The sequence below is a fragment of the Dipodomys spectabilis genome, unplaced genomic scaffold (assembly GCF_019054845.1).
Source record: "Dipodomys spectabilis isolate Male_0828 unplaced genomic scaffold, ASM1905484v1 ptg000108l, whole genome shotgun sequence".
Taxonomy (NCBI): domain Eukaryota; kingdom Metazoa; phylum Chordata; class Mammalia; order Rodentia; family Heteromyidae; genus Dipodomys; species Dipodomys spectabilis.
Genome location: NW_024870785.1, coordinates 1,410,407 through 1,435,635, shown reverse-complemented (window position 1 = coordinate 1,435,635; position 25,229 = coordinate 1,410,407). Strand labels below are relative to the sequence as shown.

Genomic DNA, 25,229 nt, shown 5'->3' with positions numbered 1-25,229 from the left:
TTCACACTCCAGATTGTCTTAAGTTTGTCATTAATGAGGGCAAAAGAAACCTGGAAGAAATACTCCTATGGCTGTACGGGAAGATCATTTCTTGTACTTACGCTAGGCTTGCCTTACCATCTTACATGCATTAACTTTTCATCTCTCTTCACCTGCTTAAAGATTGAAAGACAGTGACAATAGGTGTATAAATGCATCATGGGATGAATAAATTGTGCGCGTTGGGGGAGAGAGAATGAACGCGTTCGTGAGAGAGTGAGCACATCCATCAGTGGCTACATGGTGTGTGGGCCGTGCGTCCAGGGACCCTGCGCCGATCAATCATTTGGGGAGTCCGCTCCAGCTCCCAGAAGGGAAAAAGAGAGAAGAGGAAGCATTGACACTCCAGTGCTAGGGAGAAAGCTTAGCATTTCAAGAGGGACGCTGCTAGTTCCTGGAGGGGTAGCCAACGGCTCCGTTTCTGTCTGAACTGATTCCACAGTATGATCATCTGGCACAGCCCGGTCTTATCTGAGCTACACAGTTAACAGCGGCCTTGAGAAAAGACGGTGAGGTGGGGCACGCCAGGCTCTGGGAGGACCCAGCACAGGGCAGGCCGCAGCCCAGCCCTGCGCCCGCGAAGGAGACGCGGGCGGCAGCCGCAGCGCCAAGCTGGCATTAGGCTAGTGGCGGACTTCCAGCCACGTAGTCTGTGACTGGCTGTCCTCTCCTCAGGCCAGGCACCAGGGCCCTTGACACCACTGGAACATTCTATAAACTTGACCAAGCCCAATGGTCTGTCTTCCACAAACACAACTCCTTTTCCTTGGATAGGTTTTTCTACTTGAATATTTTTACTTTTTCTGTTATATTTAAATATTTGTTATACAAGCTCATACAATTCATGATTGTTAAAACCGATAGAACACATGCCATTTTACCTCTTCCCCCCCCACACACACACTGTATATCTGTACCGTTAATAACCATTGGTCTTTTTCAACGGCTGCATGGTTTTTTAAATCAGTAGATATATGATAATTTATTTCCCCGGATATATTGATAGATATCAAATATGGCTCTCCACTGTGATAAACACTTCGGCAGTTGACACTCCACACAAAATGTCTTTCCATTCTTGCTCAACTATGTAGAGTAAATTCCCCATTATGGAATGGCTGCAAGTACAAGAAGATAAATATTGCTAGACCGCTTATGAGAGTGTTGTACCATACTCCTCCTACACTTGGCGAAAACTGGAACCTGTCAATCTTTTTTAGCTTTGCAAATCTTATAGAAAAAAAAAAAAGAGTCATAGAAGTTCTTATTTTAGTCATCTACAGACTGGGGTTGCTCCCTCTCGTTCCCTGCAGTGCTCAAGTTCTCCGTCAGTCCCTGATCACGGGGCCTCCTCCCCGTGCGGCCCCGCCCCGCCCCGCCCCACCCCGAGCTGCCTTTCACATACTCACTCCCAGGCACGCCCCTTACATGGCTCCCTGATCCTCAGTCCCACCATCTTGTCATGCCTGTACCTCCCCCTACCTACCTTCCTCTCCTTGAACACCCCTCCCTTACGCATCTGCCACCTCGTTCTTTCCCTTGCTGCTCCCTCCTTTATGCTCACTCAGCAAAGCCCTAACCCCCAGTTAAAACCACTAACGCCTCTCTTTCACCTGCTGGTCAACTAGGATGGCAAGGGAAAATAGTCCTTTTGACTGGCCTCACTTTTAGAGTCACGACCGTTTATCTACCTTAATGAAACACTGTGCTGACCCGCAATCCTACTCTATTTCATTCATTCACATAAAGCATAAGGTAATATTGTGCAGCAGTAAAAAGTGTGAGGTGAAGCTAGGTCCCAGTTACGGATGGGAACACATCTCCTGCCCGCTTGTCCGTGAGTGCGGCAGATCATACAGGGTGGCTTGTGGCAGAGCCACGGTCCACAAAGTTGGGCATATAGTTAGCTTTACGGTGAAGCTGTCCTGTTCTATTGCCCATCGTGGCCCGGTGCAAATAAAAAACACTGAAAAGACCGAAAATGGTTACCTCTAGGTATTGGAATTTCACAGAACTTAGACTCTCCTTGCTATATTTGAATTTTCCCTTTAACAGCCATGTTTTACACACATGCACACACGTAGAATTTCCCAGGTTTTCTGAGTCTTAAGAAAGTTGCCTTTTCACTCAAAGTAAGAATGGACCGTTTTTGATTGGCAGTTAGGGCTTTCTACATAACTACAACTGCACTGTGCTTTGCTCCTCCTTATGCGTGTGGGCAGCATGACCGCTCACAGACAGCAGCTCAAAAGTGAGCAATTAACCTTCAGTATCCTCCATAAAGGAGCACAGAGGAAAGATGTTCACAAGTACAAGTGGAAACCAAGTAGCAGTACAGAGAAATACGCCAGCTAACCCAAAGACTCTAGCTTGAAGTAAGCAAGCAGAGAGCCCCGCCACCACCAGGACACGCAGCAAGCAGACAGCAGACACCGCGAGCTGTCCCTGACGCTCTGGTCATTTCCATAACATATTTCTCTTTATAAAGATCCAAACAGGGCTGGTTAAAATCTCCAGTAAAAAGAGTTCAAAGATAGTATGGTTTTCCTAAGACATAAGCGAGCTATTTCAAGGTCGCTTGCTGACTTAACGCTTTCCTAGTACTTAAATTTAAGAAAAGCTGAATTTCAAACTGTACCCCCTCATATTATATTATGAGTTTAAAAAATGGTAATGCAGCAGTGGTAATTCCTAGATCTTCATCCCCAAATAGCAAGCATTCCACAGTAAAAACAAGGTCTCCTTGAAGAAGTAGCTGGCTGTACTCTGGGGATCTGGGGAGGGGAGGGGACAGGGCGGGCTGAAAGCTGTGAGCATAAGAAAGGAGGGACAGCGTCAGGCCGACAAAGGGGTGCAGTCCTCCGAAAACAGCCGTCGTGGACATGCCAGGTAGATGGGCTGTCTGGAGTGAGCCCCTGGAGCCAAAGCTAGAACCATTCCACAGCCAAGTCCAAAGAGTGAAAGAAACACGTCTGAGCTCATACAGACACTAATAATCCCCTGCACTTAAGGTGTAGCATTAGCTATTACTAAGGTGTAGACTTAGTTGTTCCATTCCCAAAACTGGGATGTTTAAAAAAAAAAAGGTACTACCAGTTGGGTGCTGGTGGCTCACGCCTGTAATCCTAGCCACTCAGGAGGCTGAGATCTGAGGATCCCAGTTCAAAGCCAGCCCAGGTGAGACTCTTATCTCTAGTTAGCCACCAGGAAACCAGTAGCAAAAGAGCTCAGGCCAGGCCCTGAGTTCAAGTCCCACGACCAACAAAACAACAATAACAGCAACAACAACAACAAAAGCAGTACTACGCTATTATCTTTACAGTTAAAACAGAGTGGAGCTTGCTTTCAATGATCAAGGTCAGCACGAGAACTTATATCCATTGACCACATGGTCTGACGTGATGGGAACGAACATCCCCTCGATGAACATTCTTCCCCCAAGCCCAAATGTCCAGTCTAATACTGAGTAACTAATACTAGAGAAACCCAGACGGAGGGGCCCTCTATGAAGTCGCTGACCAGTGAACTTCAGAGGTGTCCGGATCTTGGAGAAGGAGAGAAGGCTGAGAAGGCTGTCACAGACAGAAGAGACAAGGGGCACAAACGGGTGCCCACGGCGGCTGGGCTGCGTGCTCAGAGCGAGCAGGGCCTCTCGGGGAGACGGCTCCCCTGTGAGCCTGCCGGGGCTCAGCCACCAGCCGGGCACACCAGGCACGCGCACGGCACTTCTACCCAGGCTGACAGTGGGGCTACAGAGGAAATCTCTGAATCGTTTTTGGAACTTTTCCGTAAATCCAAAATAACTCCAAAATGAAACATTTCTTCAGAAGTTCACGCTGCTGCACCCACATTAGAGCCGCTCAGCTTCTGAACCCTGAGGCACCGAGGACTGGCAAAGGGGAAGAGCAAGAGGAGCCCCATCCGTCTCCCGTGGGAAGGCAAAAGGCACAGAGTTTGGAAGAGGATTTGGCCGTTTCCTACCAAACTCAGCGTGCTCTTATCATTCAGTGCTGTGGCTGCCCACCTGGCTACTGACCCAGATGAGTTTGAGTAAATCACACCCATAAAAGCCACCATTAACACTCCGAGGATTCATAATTGTATTCATAATTGCTCACTATTGGAAGCAGTGCTGAAACCCTTCAGTGAAGTTGTTGGGATCATACAGCATATAGTGTCAACAAACAGACCTCACTTTCATTTACTAATAGACTGAGAAGAGCTATCAAGCCACAGAAAGACACAGATGAACATCAAATGTGTATTGCTAAGCAAAAGAAAGCCAATCTGAAAACACGATATGTTGTATGATCCCAACAATTTGACATTCTTGAAATGGCAAAACTGGAAAAACAGTAAGAAAGAGAAAAGGGTGCCAGGATTTCCAGAAGAAGGCAGCAGGGATAAATAGGTGAGTCACGGTAGGTAGGCGCGTGATAAATTAAACACACGGTAAATTGTAATGAACTACGTCCTTCAGTTAATAATCAAGTATCAATATGGGGCCATCAGTTGCAGGAAAAACCATGCCTCACGAACCCAGCATATTAGCACCATAGGAACTCTGCATTTTGCACGCTGTATTTCTGTACTCATTCTCGGTACTTATTTCTGTTTTTATTACGGTTTTTCAGTAACACTAAAAGTATTCCCCCAAATAAACTCTACTTTTAGAAATGCAATGGAAACAAAAACCACAAAAGGAAAAACTTCGATAGACAGACACGTGGTACAGCAAACAGAGTAAAAATGTCAATCGTGGTGGACCAGCGCTTCCTGTAGTTCCCTTTTCAGTGTGCTCCGCGATGGACATCTTCTGCAGCCGATGTGAAGAAGCTGCGAGACCCCAGCGCAAGAACGCCCAAACGAATCCAAAAAAAGATTCAACATAAAACAACAGAAGATGACTTCGCTGCGTTCAGCGACTGGTCTTCACCCTGAGGTCAGTCCGCTCCGTCTTCCAAGCCAAGAGTCTGGATAGAAGCACGCCGTTGAGAAACACAGCGAGGTGCTAGCCGAGGGTCCGTTCGCTGGGGCGCCGCGGGCGGCGCTCTGGGCCTCCGCAAGGCTGGCCGTGGACTCTGTGCTCTTGTTCTCCTTTAGCTCACCGTCCCTTAGCATCCACAAAGTATAGTTTGTGTGACTTGCCACGACGTGATGATAACGCCAGTCCTGAAGGGTGCGGATTTCCCATGAGACACCTAACCACACAGAACGTTGGCTCTGTTCTCTGCCACTACACTGTGCAAAATGGCATATTAAAATAGCTTGACATCTTTGCATTTTTGTCTGTATTAAACGCCTTATGAAACAGTTATCACAGACACATGGCTGTTGTGTTTTAATCATTTTTAAGGGAACCATGTCTGTCTCCTATATAAAATGCATACACTTTCATTCTTTTTTTACATATTTTTTTTATTGTAGAAATACTGTACGGAGGGGTTACAGTTACACGAGTAAGGCAATGAGTCCATTTCCTATCGAGCATGGTTACCCCCTCCTTTGTTTTCCCCCTACCATCCCTTCCCTCCCCACCTCCCCACCTCCCCTGCCCCCAAGTTGTAAAGTTCGTTTTCAACATGGTATCCTGTACATCTCATTGTTGCAGTGGGTCATCCTAGCCAAAAGACTTGCAAACTTATTCTCAGAAGAGAATTATAAATTCTGAGTCATGGAGTTTTAACCCCAGGTGATGAGCAGGTTGCTTTGTCCAGTCAGAGATCACGCATTGTAGAGGGCGCAGCTGAGGGCACCTTACATTGGGTTTACAGCGGCGTTCCGCGTGGACAGCGTTTACTGCTCACAGCATGCGTGGAAGCGCGTGAGGGTCCTCAGCTCTGTGACTCCAGCGGTACCTTCCCTCCTGAGGAGCCCTTCTGCTTCAGACCACACCTCACATCCTCAGGAAGGCTATTTAGTGTAGGCTCATTTTAAAATACATATGTGGGGCTGGGAAGGTGGCTCAGCGGTAGAGCGCTGGCCTTGCATGCCTGAGGCCCTGGGTTCGATTCCTCAGCACCACATAAGCAGAAAAAGCCAGAAGTGGTGCTGTGGCTCAAGTGGTAGAGTGCTAGCTTTCAGCAAAAGAAACTCAGGGACAGTGCCCAGGCCAGGACTGGCAAAAAGAAAAACAAACACCTGGATGGTTTTTCAACTCAGTGGAATCATATTCAGCTAATTATCAAATAATTCTCATTTTAGTCTCAGAATTACACTGATTATTTGAATCTTTAAAGCTTTTATCTATAGTTGAATCACAAATCTAATATTTCATAGTTTGGTTTCTTAATGTTAACTAAATAATTAGATCCTAAAATGAAAGGATTGTCATATATTAAAAGTTTGTCTTGTAGCATTAATCCTGCTAGGAAAAAAAATGATTTCTGTCCAACTTAATCAGCCAGAGGTCTTTATCGGCGGCAGCGCTAATTGATTAGGTTTTCATCAAGGTCAAACGTACACTCTGTGGCCAGAGGCAGCTAATTAGCAAATTGTCAGTCGTGTATATTTACACTGACGGCACATAATGCCTGTTATTTGACTGTAAAGTCAGAAGGTCGTCGAATCTTTTGTGCACTTTGCCCTCGAAAAGGGCAGCCATCACCCAGGCACCAGAATGCATTCATAACAGAGATTTAGCTTATTACTTATTGACTTCAATCCCTCTTAGAAACAGGTGTCTCACTCCTTTTGGGCAAATAATACATCATTTCTTTGTGAAATACTTGAGCTTCCATTGAAATCCTATACTTACTGTGTCAGGGTTTTTGTTCAGCAAGCAGTTCACACTTGCAACGCTAAATAGCTTTTCAAGGAGCAAACCAGTCCCAGGACTGCACCCTGTGCGAGGTGATCCCTCCCGCCCAGTGGCTTGTGGTAATGGCGGCAGGTGGGTGTGGGGGTGCTGGGGAGGCTGGGGAAGCCAGCCCCATGGCCGACCCTGGGGCTGTGTCCCAGCCTCAGCGCGGGGAGCCCGGGGTCGGGCCTTCTGGAGGCAGGGGAGGTTGGATGTGTGTGCCACGGGTCACAGGCAAAATGGAAATCTGAGGTCATTCGTCATAAGCCAGTCACGAAAAAGCTCTGCCTATTTTACCAGTAATTTTTGCGATCATAAAACACTATACGAAACTTACAGGGTGGTGTTGTTGCTAGCAATCGTCGTTAGCATTTTGCTTCATTTTTTTCCCTGCGAATCCTCTTATACTTTAAGGTAACATTATCACCCTCACCTTTATTAACTATTCACCCACTACCAGTAATTCCATAATGTTAGATTCTGAGGACAAAAGACTTGTCATTGTTACAAAGTGTGCCTCTAGATCAGCCTAGAAACTCATGGATCAACATAGATTCTTCCCTTTACACTGCCCTGCTAAAATGTATCCCTCCCACCTAAAATTAAAAAAAAAAAAAACAAAAACAAACCCCAGTCCAAAGCTCTGTGTTAGTGGCTTGGGTAATTAATCCTAGCTGCCTGGGGTCCTCCAATGGGGGAAGCAGGCTGGAGAGCAGCCAGGGCAGGGAAAGTTTGTGAGCTCCATCCCGGCCGGAGAAGCTGGCCGTGGGGGTGTACACCCCTGCCCTCAGCAGTGACGGCTGCCTGCAGGAGGCAGGCCAGGGCTCAGCCACATGCCCAGAAAGGAAGTGAGGACTTGTCCTAAGAATAACCTGTGCAAAATAGACCTGGAAGCTGGACGCTGATGACTCACGCCTGTCATCCCAGCGACTCAGGAGGCCGAGATCTGAGGATCAGAGTCCAAAGCCAGCCTGGGTAGGAAAGTCCAAAGACCAAAAAGCTGGAAAGGGAGCTGTGGTTGAAGTGGTAGTACACTGGCTTTGAGCATAAAATCTCAGAGACAGCCCTGGGTGGGTGCAAGCCCTGGAACCAGCACAAAAATAAATAGGCCTGGAGCTATGGCTCAGTGATACTGTACCAGCAACCAGCATAGCAAGGACCAGGCCTAGAGTTCACGCTCCAGCGCTGCACAAAATTAATGAAGGAAAAATCCAACCGATCAGTTCACTACTGAATATGGTCAGCGGATGCAGGGCCTTCTGCTGCACTCGGGAGCCTGGCCAAGGAAGCACTCAGAGAGAGCTGAGTGTGTGACACAGGAAGCACTCGGAGAGAGCTGAGTGTGTGACACAGGAAGCACTTGGTGACAGCTGACTGAGTGTGAGTGGCAGCCACAGGCACATCTGCATGGGCACGCCAGCAGGACACTATCCCCTGTTCCCGTGGAAGAACTGGGTTTGTCAGCTTTCTAACTTGTTAAACATCAAACAAAGAGTAGCTAGCTGTAATTCTTTCCCAGATCAGATTTTTATAAGCATTTTCATGGTTTTTGAGGGGAGGTGATAAATTATATTCCCTTAACAGTTTATACATCCACTGCTAGTATCACAATAAACTAGTTACAATGCTTTGTTTTGGATATTCTTTTCTCTTTTCCTTGATACTAGAACAAGTAACAATTGTTGTAGGCCATCAAGTTATAAGGCCCCAGTAATCACCCACATTAGCTCTAAAATAAAAATAGAGGAAACTACAAAGACCAGCATAAGAAGTTCTTAAGAAATAAACTTTCAGAGACCAGATGGCCCCAGCTTTAAAAAGGTTGTAAGGGGGCACTTGCGGTTCAATTGTAGAAGGGAAGGAAGAGAAGCCTCATAATTTGGCAGTGACTGAGATTTTACCACAAATATTATTTCAGTTATTTTCGGAATTGACTTAATAACCTTTTCTCATTAGCAAAAAACATTGAGGTGCTTCTGGCACTCTCTCCTCTTCTCTGCGGATCCCCAATCCTTTCTGCCTCTATCTTTCCCTTCCTCCAGGATCCCTGGTCCTCATTCTCTCTGGGTAATTGTTCCCTTTCTCTCCACCTTTCCTAACCTCTTTCTCTCCACCTTCCCCCTCTCTCTGTACCTCTCCTTCTCAGGGCCTCTGAAGGTACTTCCTTGACCCCCAGAAAATGACTTCTGAAAGGGAAATTGAACTGAAGAAGTTTTCAACTCTCCAGTGCTGGAGATCAAACCCAGAGCCTCGTACATGCTAGGAAAGCCCTCTGTTTCCCAGCTGCACTCCCACTCCTGCTCACCCCCTTCGAAGACCCGTCCTGTGCATGCACCAGAGACCCGAGCCAGCCCTGGGCGCTCTGAGCCTGCTTGGGCTGGTTTGTTTTATTTATTTATTTATTTTTAGTTAGTTTTTGCTATTGCTATTGTTTTAACTATAGAGAACAGATGCATAATCCCAGACCATAAACATTGGAATCTCATCCTACTGGGTTCTCAAGTTGACCTCTAACAAAATTCTGACTGTTTTTCTCACCATTTGTCTGTAAAGAGAGGGTTTAAAAACAAAATTCTAATTTAACAGAAAGGCAGGTTAAAAAGAAAATCAGCCCCACGCCCTTCAAAAAAGAAATCCACAGCTTCCCATTGAATTGGAGCCAGAAACTCTGCCAGTTTTATTCTGGTGTCTCGGAGCTGCACCCCGACCCTTCTGACCGGAGAACCTTCATGCACTTGATCTCTCCGGGCACCTTTCTAAAAGTGCCATCTTCCTTCGTATCGAAAAGCCCTCCACGATCTTGTATTGTTAATTAGTATTCATAGTATGTCTTGCACAATCTGTTGGGAAGCAGGGGAAGTGAACTGGTCGAACAGCTCTTCTGTTTGGTCATTCACGTGACGATGTGTGCCCTGCCCGGCTGCCCCTCGGGGTGAGGGGTCAAACGCTGAGTGAGGTAGAGACACACTTACGTGTCTAAACACATAAAAATAAATGGCACTTGGCAAACCGGGCGGGGAGACACAGGCCCCTTTAAAAATAGACCCAGGATGGCTCTCTGATTCACAGCAGCCCGGGTTGGCTTTCCGTCATGTGGCCATGCCGCTTGAGACGGGCCGGCCCCTCGCTCCGTGACGCACATTTCATCGTGTTTTTTTCCAACCATTTGTTCTATCAACCACAACATGCTTTGAACCTCTCTTTCAAACGGAGGGTGTGTATATAGATTGATCAAAACAGTGTTTTTAACGTTCCAAACAATGTAGGAAGGTAGTGGATGGGTGTCAGTCCGCCTATTATGCTCCCCACCCCCTCCTCCCTCGTCATCTGCTAATCTGAGGACTTGTGTGCCAAGTTGTGCGAGAAGCTCTTCCAATGGCTGCCTGTGACAGCGAAGAGGACAGATTTGGAGTTGCATATGGGGCTGTCGCATGGTTTGACTCTCTTGTCTTCCAGGCACTGAGATTTCTTTTCACTGAGCTTTACTATGACAAATTTTTAGTTGTGACAAAAGTTCAGCAAAGTTTCTATTAAAGAATTTACACACCGTGGGTATGAGGAAGGAAAAAAGTTTTCACCCATTACCATCATATCTACGTACGCTAGATACTTCCAATATTTTACACACACACACACACACACACACACACACTCAATTTTGGAAAAAAGTAATTCTTGGCTTTCTCGGAGAGGTTTTGTGAAAATTTGCCCTTTTGGAACCAATAGCTCAACGGAGGAAAGCAGCAGATGCTTTGTATAAAGGTTTCTTCTGCTTAGGTACAACCGCAGAGATTGATAGGAGGGGAACACGACCCGCCCGTCCCCCATGCCCATCTCCTGTGAAACAGACCAGGTCAAATATGGTTTTTGCTTTGAAGAGGCACACTTGGAGTGATCCTTTCATGACCTTTTGTGACCTGGTACCCCCTACCCCCCCCCCCCAGTGGATCACCATCGAGGGCTCTCTCAGGACTCCACCGGAGGTGACTTGGAAGGATAAAGCTCTAGCGATTTCTGTGTCCAGTGAGTTAGGACCAGACCGTGCTGTACGCAAGTGTGAATTATACAAACTCAGCCCGGTACGCATGCTGCTGGCTCTTGTGTTACTTTCCCCCTGTACAATACAGGTATGGCTTATTTTTAAGTGTCCATGAATAAATAAAGTCAGCTTTGTGGCACAGGAGGGTTTTTAAAAAAATAATAATAATTTAGAAATAACAATAACCGCTGTTATTTATCGATCCCCTGCTCTGAGCCTAAATTCCACACCATAGATGTTTTGTGTACCTCCAGTCCCCAGAATAACTCCGCAAAGTCGTTATCAGTATTGTCTCCATTTTTCCAGGGCCCAAGAGCCTGGCATGAAGAGAGCCGTGATCTCCTGTTTGAGATTTTAATTCCTTTTCCTGGGTGAGGTTGGAGACGCCGTGTGCCTGATTCGGTGGCCGGCACTGGCGTCCTGCACAATGAGGTCTGTGCGTGGCAGGTCCTGTCTCCAAGCCACGCTTCCAATCCTAGAGGCACGGACGCCAACCCAGTGTCCATTGCCATGGCTCAAGATCCTGTGCGTAGAATTCAGTGCATAGAAAGGTACCTGTGATTTGTACGTTGTCTCTCTTTCCCTTCCAAAGAGAAACTTCTGCTAAAGCTTTCTTCAGACAATATTGCATCTTTCCCACGCACTTCGTGGGAGTTTGAACTAAATCTGGCATAATAAGGTTTGATCGGGCTGTTATATTCTACCTCATAAGTCGCTCTGTACAGTTGAGAAGGAAAATTGCTTAATAGAAAGTTATATTCATCACTAACTTTGTCTTAATTCCCCAAAGCAATTTGTTAACAATTCTATAAGAGAAGTGTACAGCTCTCAGAAAATGATAAAAAGCACTGTTTAGAAATATTTCTGTCCATGAATCGTGCTATATTTTGGGGAATGGAGGAAGGAGTTTTACTCTTTCTATAATTTTTTTCGTTTGAGGTAAGTTTCATTGTATTTCTCCAAGAACATTAAATAGGGTCACATCTTTCCGGTTTTCTAAAAAAGTCTATTTCTTAAGTTTTTTTTATTGTTCTTAGAAAGGTGATGTTCAGAGGAGTTGCAATTATATAAGTCAGGTAATAAGTACATTTCTTTTTGGAGAGTGTCACTCTTTCCCTGGGGAGTCTGTTTCTAAAGCACATACCTGAACCTAGGTCTAAGGTTGGAACTTTTATTTATTCCACGCTTGTCCCAGGTAGTTACTGGATATATTGAATTTAAATCATACTGTTATGTGTACTCTGTGTCATCTGAAGTTAAAAACTTTAAAACAAATAATAGAGTAAGTCAATGACGGGAATATGTTCTGAGAAGAACAAGAATCCATTTGCTGTTGATGTTAATGTCACAGAGCAGTACAGTGAGTAACTATAGATAGTATTGTCTGCCAACTAAACTCAAGAGACACTGGCAATCAGCAAAACTAATTACTTTGGCAAGTTGCTAAGTGCAAAGGAAATATGAAAAGAAAAACCTTTTGCTTCTGTCAGCAGTAACCAATTTAAAAAAGATAATGGGGTGATTCGTACATAGTATCATCAGAACGAGAAACTGAGGATCGCTATAAAGAAAACTGCAGATCGCACGACATCACTCACGCTGGGAAATGTGGACAGACACAGGACGTTTCTGTAGGCGACGGCTTAGAGATGTCTGTTGTCAACAATTTTACTGAAGAAGTAAATTTGAGTTGATTACAATTTCACCTGATGGGTACTAAACCAGGCGCGATGATGGTGAAGTAGATGTGAGAGGCGTAACACGGGTGAGGAACAGCCTGGGAACGTAGACGAGAAGGACGGAGGAGAGACAGCAAGGAAGCGCATTGACAGACACCAAAATGCGGATGATAGACAATGAAATTCCTCTGCCACGGGAAGCGTGGCCACATGGGGAAATGTCTCCCGCAATCATGCGCCTTCTATTAGTAGAGGTGTCAGTGTTTCTCGTCATGAAACCGGAGGAGCGGCTGGGCGTTCTGTGGCTGGGCCGGCAAGTCCTTCCTGGAGACACCTTGTTCTCTTCCGGAAGCGGCCTGGCCCAGCACTGCCCACCGCTCTGCCCAGGGCGTTGTTGATTCCCAGCATCGTCTGTAAGAGCAATATCCTGGAGCTTCTCCCCCCATGCCCCCCAGGGTCTGCAGAATTCTTGCTGAAAGGTGCTCTCCTCAGTCGCAGGGAAAGGCTTCCAGACTCGTGCTGTGTTTAAATCCACGTTTGCTGAGGCTGACACTTCGGCATTTGAGCTGTTTCACAGACGCCCCGCCCCCAGCAGCTCCATTTGGAATTCACGACGAGCTAAAAGTCGCATGATAGAAACCTGAAATTACGTAAGCTCAACTTAGGGCTTCTGCTTTGGTTTTGGTTTCTGTCTCTTTGCTCTTGCCCTCTAAACCCACGCTAAGCCCATGCGGGGCCTGAACCTGCTCAGCAGCCAAGGCTAGCCTCGAACACGACGCTTTTATCTCAGCCTATAAAGGGTTGAGTTACAGGCATGCACCACCATGCCTAGCAGTGAACTTCAGTTTTTATGCAGAGTAAGCGTAATTATTTACAATATATTTTCTTTTCACTTGTCTACATTGGTGGGTTTTCCACCAAGGGAACAATTTCTAGAGTATTTCCAGTGAAGCTTAATAGACACAATATGCACTGGTCACAATAATAGAGCTTGAAGAAGGTAAAGTGTAGTTATAATGGCTATGCTCACTCCACAACTAAGTGTAGGAAGAATTACCTCATCATGCAGGTCATCAGAGGTCTTGCAAGTAGTATTAGCTTTCTATTTAGTTCATTACATTTATAGTAATCTACTACAGGACCATCATTATGGCATTATTTTGTTGTAAGAAAGTGCACTTATAGCTACAAGAAAGTTAGTTTGGAAAGATTATTTTGCTAAGTTGAAATTTATAGTCTTTATTAAGTATATAAGCAATGCATCTAGTTTTTCTTTAAGATTAACTTGATATCAAAAGCTTAGCAATCTTATAATTTTGTAAAAGTGGAAAGAAAAGTATTTCTAATTTAATTACTCATGCTTGAAAGGATACTTGAGTATATGCTTATTGGGGATGACTACTAATCAGACATATACTAAGCCCTGTTCTCTTCCCAGAATTTTTCTTAGTTCTTCAGTGATCTATAAAGGCAGGAGGACCAACACAAGGTCACTCAGCGTACTCATAGTGTCCGTTTTTTAAGTCACTTTACTAAAGGGACTTGGCAGTTTCAGATTACGTATCATCTTGTGTTTCTCCCTTCTCCATCTCGCCTCAGTGACAGTCATGTGACCGGATGGACTGTAGGGCCCCGCCGCCTCACCCGGACAGGAGCTATCTGGGCTGCGGTCCAACACGGAAATACGCCAGATATTTATTGGATAGTGGTATCACAGGACTCTGAATTTAAAAATCAGAAGAATTAATTTCTAGGAACTAGCAGGCTAAGAAACATTTACTCATTTAATCCTATCCACTTGAGAGCTATGGCATGAATCCCATTTTATATGATGGGCATTTTTCTTTCAAGGCAGTATGTTGACTTATCTGACTACCGCCCAAGTTATCCTTTTAGTCTTGAAGGTTTAAAAGCCGTAAGAATGTTGGAGTGGACGGTAAGTTAGAGACAGGATCCAATCATGAAGAAGCAGAGGTCCTGCCACAGCCCCTTCCTCCCCTTCCTCCCCTTCCCCGAGTGAGCAGAGGGGCCCGGCTAAGTGCAAACTCTTTACATTTTTCTACCGCATTGGTCTAAAGTCATATTCCCCTAGAATTGTAGACACAGGACATCGTGATGAGACTTAGGCTGTAATTATATTGTATTTTCTCAATTTCAAATTAAGTCACTCAAGCAGGAGTTGCTGATGGCGTAGAGTTCTTAATGCAGTGTCCTCTCAAATTATTTGAGCACTAGTGGGAACAAGTTAAACCCCAGGGAAGGCTGGCTTCACTTTTTACTGCACATGCATCTCCAGTGGGTAAATACTTGTGGAAAGGAGGTTGGTTTCAATTCTAACCATCTCAGGACTAAATTCAGAAATTCACTGTTGATACCTCTGTATTAGTTCTTCTGTAGGAATAAAACCCTGCCAAGGGAGATCAGTTAATAAACATTCAAGACTCTTTATTTTCACACATAAGTTGCCCAATTCCCTTACTTGTCTTAAAACTGGAGAGACCTTATAAATTTTGGGGAATATAAATTAAGTGCTTGATGAACCTTTTGGAGAAGTTGGATGTGCGTCCACCAAAATGCAGGAGGGGGGGGAGGGGCTGGGAAGGTGGCTCAGTGGTAGAGCGCTTGCCTTGCATGCCTGAGGCCCTGGGTTCGATTCCTCAGCACCACATAAGCAAAAAGAAACAAACAAGAAGTGGTGCTGTGGCTCAAGTGGTAGAGCGCTAGTCTTGAGCTGAAGAGCTGAAGGACATCACCCCGGCCCAGAGTTCAGGCCCCACGACCGGACCCAAAAAAAAAAAAAAAAAGAACTTTGAGGGGAAAACTCATAGCAAGATACAATGAACAAAGCTAAGCTTTCAATGGAAATACAATCAAACTGCTCAGTGTTAGCATTTTCTTCTTTCCATCAATGAAATGACAACAAAAAAATGTGGAAGCCTTGATTTCTGAAGATAGGATAGCAGTAATTGATCATGCCAGCAAATCAAGGAATAATTTTTAGCATCCTGGAGTGGGGTATATGCTGAGGGTTTTTTTTTTTTAAACAAAAGCAGCCTGTCAGCTGTGGTGTGCATTTAAATACAGGAGAGATTGATGTTTGCCAAATGTACAATCAGAGGGAGAAGAAAAATATGTTTTCAAGTTTAGGAGATTGCCAACAATGAAATAGAAAATAAATAGAATTTAAATGTACAATATTGTTATACCTTGTCAAGGAAACGTTCATTAAAATCAGACTTCCTTTTTAAAAACATAACGTAAGATTTCTACCAAAAGACTCCTCAAGAGTCTGACAATTAATGTAAAAGAAATTTTAAAGTGCCAGGATATGACTGACATGAAAAAAATTGAGCTGTTACATTTTCAAAGAGCTATTCCGCAGATCTTAGTAGCAGTGGTCTCCCGCTGATTAATTAATACAATCAGTTACACTACTCAAGGGGGCCTAAGAGTTTTGAACACTATTGATTAGCACCATTATTTCCAAAGTTAAAATATGCAGGTTTCAGTTTATTTCTTCTGTACCATCAGGCTAACGACATTTGTTTGGTAGCTGTGCGTGGTTTTGGAGGCGCAATTATGCGTTTGGGCTGTTAAAATACAGTCCACTGCGGTCTGTGTGAGGAGCGTGCGGTGCGTTCAGATGAGTGGTGGTGACCAGTCCCCCCCCCCCCCCGAGCTGGACATCCCAGTTCCCTGAGCTGCCATGGCGTCCAGACCCTCCAGGTGTGTGAAGTAGTCCTGATGAGAATGCGCAGGGAAGGAGGTGCCCTGGAAGTGCTTAGAGATAACCTGCTGTCTGTAAACCTGTTTGCTGTGGATAGAAAAGCTTCACCTTGCCTTGTTCGAAGATGTCGTGGTGTTCTACTTGTAAATCCAGTGAAGTATATGGCGGAAAAGAATCAAACCAAAAGATCAATCTCAGAAAACAGGAAGGCATCTGAATCAAATGATGACACATTTCAAAGGTGTAAGATTCTCCTCCCAACCTTCATCTACAGAAAAACAGACATAGGTAAACATTTCAAACTTTCCATGTTTTCTTTTTATTCCCATAATGGAAAATGAGGGAAGTTGTTAGTTATCTGCCCACAGACTTGGAAAACGATTGCCCAGCAGAGAGCTGCGTGTGCAAGCTGAGTCTCCCACTCTTTCCCCCTCAAGGAGAGTCCCAGACATGGCTTCTCGGTCTCCCTCACCAAAGTGCTCAGATGCATTAACTCCATTCTCCCACTCAACCGCCTACCACACCGAAGCTCCACCGTCCAAACACGAGTACCACGGGGAGCGGGGAGGAGAGGAAGGTCAGGAGGGAGGGAGGATTCAGATGACACAACATCCATGCCCTCTCCATGCAGTAGTGAGGGAGAGGACAATTCTATAACCAGCTGAGATCTTTAATCTAGATTTCTGAGTGAGCTTACCAGGCAGGAACTTTTAAAAACCAGGATATTACACTCCGTCCTGTCCTGCAATCCAGAAAGCAGCAAGTCGCTGGTGAAGTCACGTCTGCACGCGGAGCACGGCTCTGTGGGGCGGCGTTCTGCCGTCTTGCTGCTAGTGCGGGGTGTGGCCTCCCCCACACACCCCGGTCACAGTGGCTGGGGGTCAGGCACCGTTCTTCCACAGTTGCTCAGATAATGAGTTCTGAGCTCGCTGTGATCCTTGGTACCCTTCAGGACCAAAAAAACAACACATTTCCTATTTGTCCAGCAGACGAAACTGATTTTAAAAAGGGAAGACTAGCCGGATGGCTTTCTGAGCTCAATAGTACAACAGCGCACTTGACTCAAGGGGTAGAATAAATGAATAATTCTGTATGCAAGTTTCCTGGTCTGCTCACAACTCTCGGCGAAGACTTTGAAGCTAAGGATTCCACCAACCACATTTGTTGTGTGTATGTGTACATTTTTCAGGAAGCATATGTTAGGAGGGCTATTAAGCAATTAGCTTCATGCATATAGATAGTTCACTTTGCACCAAACCATATGATGTGATTGGAATTTATAGAAAACCATCTTCCTTGCCAGAAAAATGAAGTGAGTTAATTCTCTAGTTTGGAGAAATACGGTTTCATGGCTGCAATCTGTAGCCTCAAAAATTAGGAACTTCGTATTCTATGTTCCATAGCTTAGGAAAACATAAAAAGTACCGAAGTTTTGTTTTATTAAAAGGAGAGATGAGGAAGAGATATATTTCCTGTTTACTGAATAGTTGTTAACTTCCAATAGAAATTGAGATTTCAAGTATGCGTGTCATGTAAACGGATGTGTGTGTGTCTCTATATCACGTGTATAAATGACGTGCCATGAGGTCATGTCTCCTTGTCAGAAGTGGTTCTGTGCGTTTTTAGCAATCTATGCGAGAGAGACATGCGGTCAACAAGAGAAGGTGCGATGCCCAGGCAGTAAAAGCGAACTGGCTTCTTTGGGGAGGAGGGAAGTGGGGAGCGTTGGGGAGAGAGTCAACAGAGTGTGGTGTAAGGGTGAGAAGCTGTACCAGTGGAATCCTCGCCGGTCGAATTCATATACACCAAAAGGATAAAAGCCAGAACTGGGTGCTCAGTGGAAGCCCAGCTGTTTCTAAGGACTTAAACAGTTAACCCTTCTGGGATGAAAGACCAAGACTGACATCTGAGAACATTTCAGAGCCACCTTGGCTTTTTGCATTCCCAGAAAACACAACAGAACCACCCACCCCCAAAAGCAGGGCAGACGAGTAGCACAGTAACCCAGCCGTGCGCCCGAGGTTGTGAGTGTCCCGGAGCCCCCAGGACCCGGACGCAGCCGCGCGAGCTCATGTGCTTCGGACGTGTGCAGAAGGAGGTGTCGCCACCTTTGAACCGTGGACTTGCGCTTCGCAGAAAGAGCCTCGTTCCTTCTTGTCTTGCCTCTTTTTAGGGCATGCATATACATTCTTGGCCATATCCATTCGTCACTTTCTCTTCTCAGGAGAAAGGAGGAATTTGCTAAATGTCCACGCAGCGTCTGCTACAAGATGTAAAATTTTACATGATTGGTCTTTTATAAATAATAAGCAAAACCAGTAAATCGACGTGCTCAAATTAGCGTGTGTTCACCGCCGATCCCTATGAAAGGAAGGGGTGGATGTTCTTTATGAAAGCCGCTTTTTCTCTTAACTGCTGCCATTTTTATTGAGGATTTCCCTGTTTAGCACTTAGTTCCAATTTTTTCAATGATCCATTTCGACATAGACAGCAATATTCTTACAGTCGTATGAGTTTGGGTTGCATTTTATTGCACTGAAGGTTCCAGAGCACTGTTGTGAGTTACCGCATTAACACCCTGGGATTGTAGAGCTCTGTGCTCACAAGAGTCGTCAGGAGCGGGTCCAGGAATTCCTGCGCCGGCCTTGGAAGTGAAAACCCCGGTGGAATCCAGCCTTCGGTAGGAGCGGCTGGCGTGTGGGACCCCTCCCCACAGCAAGGCTCGCCCTGCATTGAGTGTGCTCCGGCCCACCTGCCGTGGCAGCCTGGACCCTCAGAGCTCAGAGTAGAGGTGGTGGAGAGGGACCGCACAGGCTCCCGTTCACCACACCCCTCCCCTGAGTGTGGGTCTCACGCCCACAGACTTCCAGCCTGTCTGATTTCTTTTTTCCCTTCGTCGCCTCAGTTTCCTCTTTGGTAAAATGTCTGTGCTGTGTCTTGACATGATGTTCCTGTGAGGTTTAAATGAGTCTGTAAGAACTGGAATGCCTGAAATACAGTTGTTGCTCTCCCTCGTCTGTGGGTGGATGGGCACTTGGTATAAGTGCCCGTAAGACATGCTCAGCATCGTGTTCCAGCAAGACCGTGGCTGGGAAGTAAGCGTCACTGCGTCTGCGCTCGCCTGCTGGCGTGCAGGGGCTGCTGGTGGCCTCTAGGCTTTCCTTTGTCCTCCCCTCTCTCCTTCCTTCTCCCTCCCTCTCTCTTTCCCCTCCCCTTTTCCTTTTCTATTCTTTCCTCTTTCTCCCTCTCATCCCTCTCTCTCTCTCTCTGTCTCTCTCTGTCAAGTTTCAGGTCTCCTTGTGCTCATATGTTATGTTTTCCTTTGACTTTGACTCAGAACTGGGGAATTGAACATTTCTTAAAAAGAACCAAAGTCAGGAAACCGCGGGCTCTTTCGTTTCTGGACAACATGAATAAGAAGACTGTCATAAAAAATACGGAGCCTCAGGAGGAAATAAATGAAAGTGAACCCTAGAGGGCAGCATTAAAAGGCACGCAGGGAAACTCTGTTAAGAAGTGAGTATTTTTAACAAGGGTTTCTTATCATCCTTGACTGGCATCAGAGTCTTCATCCTGGTCATACTAAGTGCTCTGAGCAAAAGTCAATTATAACCTAGATTCCCGGTGAAGGCCAAACACAAAGACAGCACTGTGACCCAGCTCGGCGCTCAGGGTCCGCCCAGCCGCTTCCTCTCCCGGTGGGGGGTCTATCTACCTCAGTACTGCGTGCACCCTATTCCTCCACTTGCAGGTCTGTTCAGCATGGATCATTACTTAGCCTTCTCTGATATTTCCTCTGAAGCATTTAGAATTAGCACTGAGCTAATTCTCTAGTTGTGACTCCTACATCAAAACTGTTTTCAGCATTCTGATTCTGAAGTTTCTTCGCCTGAGAAATGCATTATATATACATATACATATACATACATATACATATACACACATCATAGGGAGAGCAAGAGACAGAGCATGCTTGAGACAATCTTTGAAAATGGCGATCCTTTGAATACTATTAGACTAGAAAGGTGTTCATTCTTCATGTTACAATAAAAAGCACTGTTTTTAAATCATTTATTGTGAATTGAGCTTTCTTTCTGTCTTGAAGATATATATATATTTTTTTCTTTTTCATGGTCGATCGTGGAGCTTGAACTCAGGGCCTAGGCTTTGTCCCTTTGTCCTTTTGCTCAAGTTTAGCATGCCACCACTTGAGCCACAACACCACGTCAGGCTTTCCTGTGATTTGATGGAGGTAAGAGTCTCACAGACTTTGCTGCCTGGGCTGGTTTTGAACTCCGATCATCAGATCTCAGCCAGGATGACAGGCGTGAGCCGTCAGCACCCAGGAGATATATATTTTATCTATCTACTCATTTTAATTCAACTCTACTCTTCCTAGTCAATTTCCAGTTAAATATAAAAGCAGAATTCACTGGGAGTTTTCAATGTCAGACTTCCAGGAGAAAACCTTAGGAAATCCCTTAAAAGTGGAACTGGTGCAGAGCCCCGTCTTGGAGCTATGAAGCTGCGCAGTGAAAATGACCTTGCTCTCTTGGTACTCAAGAACTCACATCCTGGGCTGCCGGCCCACCCTCGCTCCTGAGGAGTGAGCCCAGGCCCCGGGGCCCTGCCTCCCACACGCTGGCCGCTGGGCACACGGGCCCCGGGGCCCGGCCTCCCACACGCTGGCCGCTGGGCACATCAGAGGAGGCACACACGCATCTGCTCTAGAGGAGACACGACATAACACCCCGCTGTGCCCCTTCTACAAGGGAAAGTGGCCGAGCAGCTCTGAGCAGTCGCGCGACCTCAGGACACAGGAGAGCCGCCTTCAAGACACCTCTTTCGTTATGTCACAAGGCTCTTGACTTTGCCGGTGGCACTTTCACGAAAAGGGAAAGTTTAACTCCTACACATTGAGTCCAAAAGACTCAGAAAATGCCTTCCTGCTCAGCCAGTCATTTCACTTCTAAGAAGCACCTCTTCTTTTCCTGGCGCGATTTAGAGCAGCTTCGCCGAGCCTCTGCGCATCATCCTCGTGGAAGCGTCCTGTCAGACCTGGCTGGATGAATCAACTGCCACAGGCACAGCAAACAAACACACGGCACCCGTTTGGAGGATAACTTACAAAGTTGTGAGAACGAGCCCATGGATGTATTGCTTGTTATAGTTACGCCAGCTTCAGGCTGATCTGTTGGAACCCCCATGAATTGAATTCTACCATGCTTGTTCATTTTTCTGAATAAGTGAGGTCCCAGCCATCTGCCCTGGCTGTCCAGCCGGCCGGTGAGCTCACATCCTGGTCATCTCTTCAACAGCATTTTATAACATACGGGTAGACCTTTGGCCACAGGAAAGGATTTTAATGTCTTAGAAATAATTTTTTAATAAAGCCTGGTTGGCGTTTGCATCTTTATGCATCTTACCATGGTCAAAACCGCGACGTCTGCTCAAACATGAAGAAAGAAATCCTAGTCTGGTCATTAGAAGCTATGTTCTTCATACTCAGAGCATTTCTCTGCTCCTCCCCCTTGTATGTTATGCAACAAGCACTCTGCTGGGTGCTAAATATTACATGATATCTCCACAGAGTTTAACTGGAGCAGTGACTGGTTTCATCTGGATGCCGGAGCCTCCGTTTATGGGGAAGTTGATATTTGTAAGGATAAAATGACTTTACACAGCTATAATTATTTTCTTACCAATTACAGTTCATAGTCTCCTGATCAGCCGGCCCTCGATGCGTCACCGTGCACTGGCACTCTGCAGGGTCCTTTTAGGCATTATTATTGCAAAGAAAAGTCAGAAATCAAAGCGAGCGCACTTGAAGCCACGGAGGTGCGTGGCGGTGCCGGCAGCCAGGGCTTGCCGGAGAAGCGAGGCGCAGCGTGGCGCCGGCCCCGCTGAGGCGGAAATGGAGGGGAACTGACACTTCCCCTCCATCTGCTCCCTGCTGCTAATGAGCTTCAACCTGTTTCACTCTTACTATGCTCACTGTTTAGATAGTTTGCTTGCAAAATTAAACCTTTAGCTGGGAGAACACATGAAAGGGGAGACGATTTGTAAAAGAGGACTGTTTAAAAATTGAGAGGCGTCAGCCAGGGAGATGAAAGGCTGTGAGTGATGTGGTTACTTACATCCACTCCAGGGCGGAGGCTCAGGTGGCCGCCTGCCTGCGTCCTTTTACTTCCTTTCACTTGCCGCTGTTCCCGCCGCGTGGCCGTAGGAGGCAGGGTCTTTGTTTGGCATTGTGCATCGATACCTAGATCCCTACGGTTTTTGTCAGAGATAAAGTGGTATTCTTGGCTTTCTTTCTTTTTTTTTTCGGTCGTGGGGCCTGAACTCTGTGTTTGGGCACTGTCCCTCAGCTCTTCAGCTCAAGGCCAGCGCTCTACCACTTGAACCACAGCGCCACTTCTGGTTTTCTGGTGGTTCATTGGAGATAAGAGTCTCACAGTCTTTCCTGCTGGCTTTGAACCTTGATCCTCAGATCTCAGCCTCCTGAGTAGCTAGGATGACAGGCATGAGCCACCAGCGCCCGGCTGTTGTTGGCTTTTTGAAGGTGTATGGTACCCCTAAATTGTGCCTAAGTTTTAGTGGTGTATAGTTTCTGAAAACAAGGAGATTTCAGCAACAGTATTTCATTACAAAACCAAGGCTTCTTGTCACTTAGACCCTGTCTCTGGACAGAACCGAAAGGACTCAGAGTATAGATCCTGAGATGGTTCTTAACAAAATGACGTTCCCAAAGCCATGAAACCTTCAGTTTAAATAACTTCCAGCCATTCCTTCCAAGCCAAGCAGGCTTGAATTCAAAACTGAACACCTGCGTGGGCCTGTGATGTATCACAACTGAGCAGCGGTTACACATGGGCTAGTGTAAACCAGCACGCTTCCTGTCAGTGAGGAGTTAGACTCTCAGGGTTCAATCTGAGACAGTCCTCACGACCATCACCATCTTCTTCATCCACAATAATGAAGCCCACCCAGGTGTCTTAGTTCTGGAATGGAAACCAAATTATCAAATTTTCAGCCGAAATTGCACATTACTTTTGGTAATAATACAACTTGAAACACTCAGCAAAGCAAAAGCTCCTCCAGTACAACATTTCTCAAATGTTTTACCCTTCAAGTCAGAAAAAATGATTGCAGAAATTCAGTTTTCTCTAGCTACGAACACCTTTCCTTTACTAAATGAAATAAAGCTCTACAAACTCTACTTCCCAAAACAAAATGAAATAAAACTCTACAAAACCAACACAACTGTAAGTAAAAGCCCTAAATTATTGTGATGGTATAATTTAGCTACAAATATATGCATCTTTACTGAGAATGACAATCATTTAATAATTCTGTTTATGATCCTGATTAACAAAGGAGTGTTTGACTAACACCTCTGAATGTGCGCTTACCTTTGTGCACTGCTGATACCTGCTGCCCCGCGGCGCAGAGGACTCACCCGGCGCCTCTCACCAAGAAGCCTGGCCTCTGGGCCCACCCTTGTTTGCCGGTCGGTGGAGCTATTTCTCCCTCTGTGGACCTTTCTTTTTGCTTCTTACCATTTTTAAGGATTGGAAAAATCTCAAGCAGAAGCTTCTGGAAGGACCACTCGCTCTCGTCGGCCTGACATCTTTCTGCCAACTGGACCCCGTCTTCCCGTGGTTCTGCACATCGGAGGTCAGTTTCTGAAGACACACGTGGCCCCACAGACACCTGTGGGGACCGAGGTGGCCAGTTTCAACTTTCACAAGGACTTGATCTCCGACCTCTGTGGGGACAGCGGTCAGGAGGCAGAGCATGGCCACCGGGGCCTCTGACAGGCCGTGGTCATTCGGCTTTGCCCCCGAGGTCGGGAGGGCCGGGAGCGTCCCCGGAGCGTCTCCTCTCCCCGCGCCCAGCGCCTCATCTCCGGTGCGGCCGCCTCTCATTGGTGCGCTCTCCTCCCACCTGCGTGGGGCGTGGAAGCCGTTCTAAACCCTGCAGTGTCACTTCCCAACGCAAACCTAATGTCAGCTTATTCCATAAGCCAGAGGATGTACGCCCATTCCACTCAAACACATCAATTTAAGAAGTTGTTTTTAAAATCAAAAGCTGTATATAAGATCATTTCACTCCTGCATCTGCTCAATTGTTTCTTCCTTGTATTTGCCCTTTTCCTTTTTCCTACTTGGCGGGATTTGGCTTTCCGTTCCAGGATCTTTTTGTGGTCTTTGTCCAGTTTCAGCCTGGTGATTACCACCTTGCTGGGGTGAATGCCCACCTGGACAGTGGTGCCATCGGCCTTTTCCCGCTGTGCCCGTTCAATGTAGATGACATACCTCTTTCTGTAAACCTGGACCAGTTTGCCAGTCTGCTGGCCTTTCTAGTGTCCTCGTACAACCTGCCCCTCATCATCCCTCCCGTGAGGCATAGACCGCACATTGTACTTTTGTCTCAGCTCTTTGGAAAGAGGGGAAGACATAATCTTCCTGTGAATGTGGGAAGGTGCGTTGAAACGCCTTTTCCGGTTCTTGCTTCCGTCAGAAGTGGCAAAGGGATTGAACTTCAGTTTGGCCGCTCCTGCTTCAGCTCAAATACGTCTACATGGCAAGCTTTGACTTCAAAACCGAATACGGTTTCTATAACTAACAAGGAATCTGACCTGAAGGCAGTAATGTGAACGCAGGAACAGTTCCTTGTAAGGTTTCTTCCCCATGGTTGGATGTATCGGTGCCAAATTAACACCTTAACTGAGGAAAGTGAGAAATCTGTTGAGGTTCTTGGGAAGAGGCAAAATTGGAAAGACATCTGGGGATAAGTGTGTGTCTGTGCCTGATCTAAGGTGATGATCCAGACAGGCCAAGCGCGCTTACGATGTTGCGCTCACAACGCTGAGGTCAGAGCTAGTGAGGAGCTGGAGGAGTTAGGTGACTGTGCCAGCAGGAGCCGGAGGCCGAGCCCCGCCGT

General features: G+C 46.1%; 1 pseudogene; it reads right to left on the bottom strand.

Annotated features, from left to right (window-relative positions):
* Positions 1-24,351: 24,351 nt before the first annotated feature.
* LOC122114411 lies at positions 24,352-24,978 on the bottom strand (annotated as a pseudogene).
* Positions 24,979-25,229: the final 251 nt, after the last annotated feature.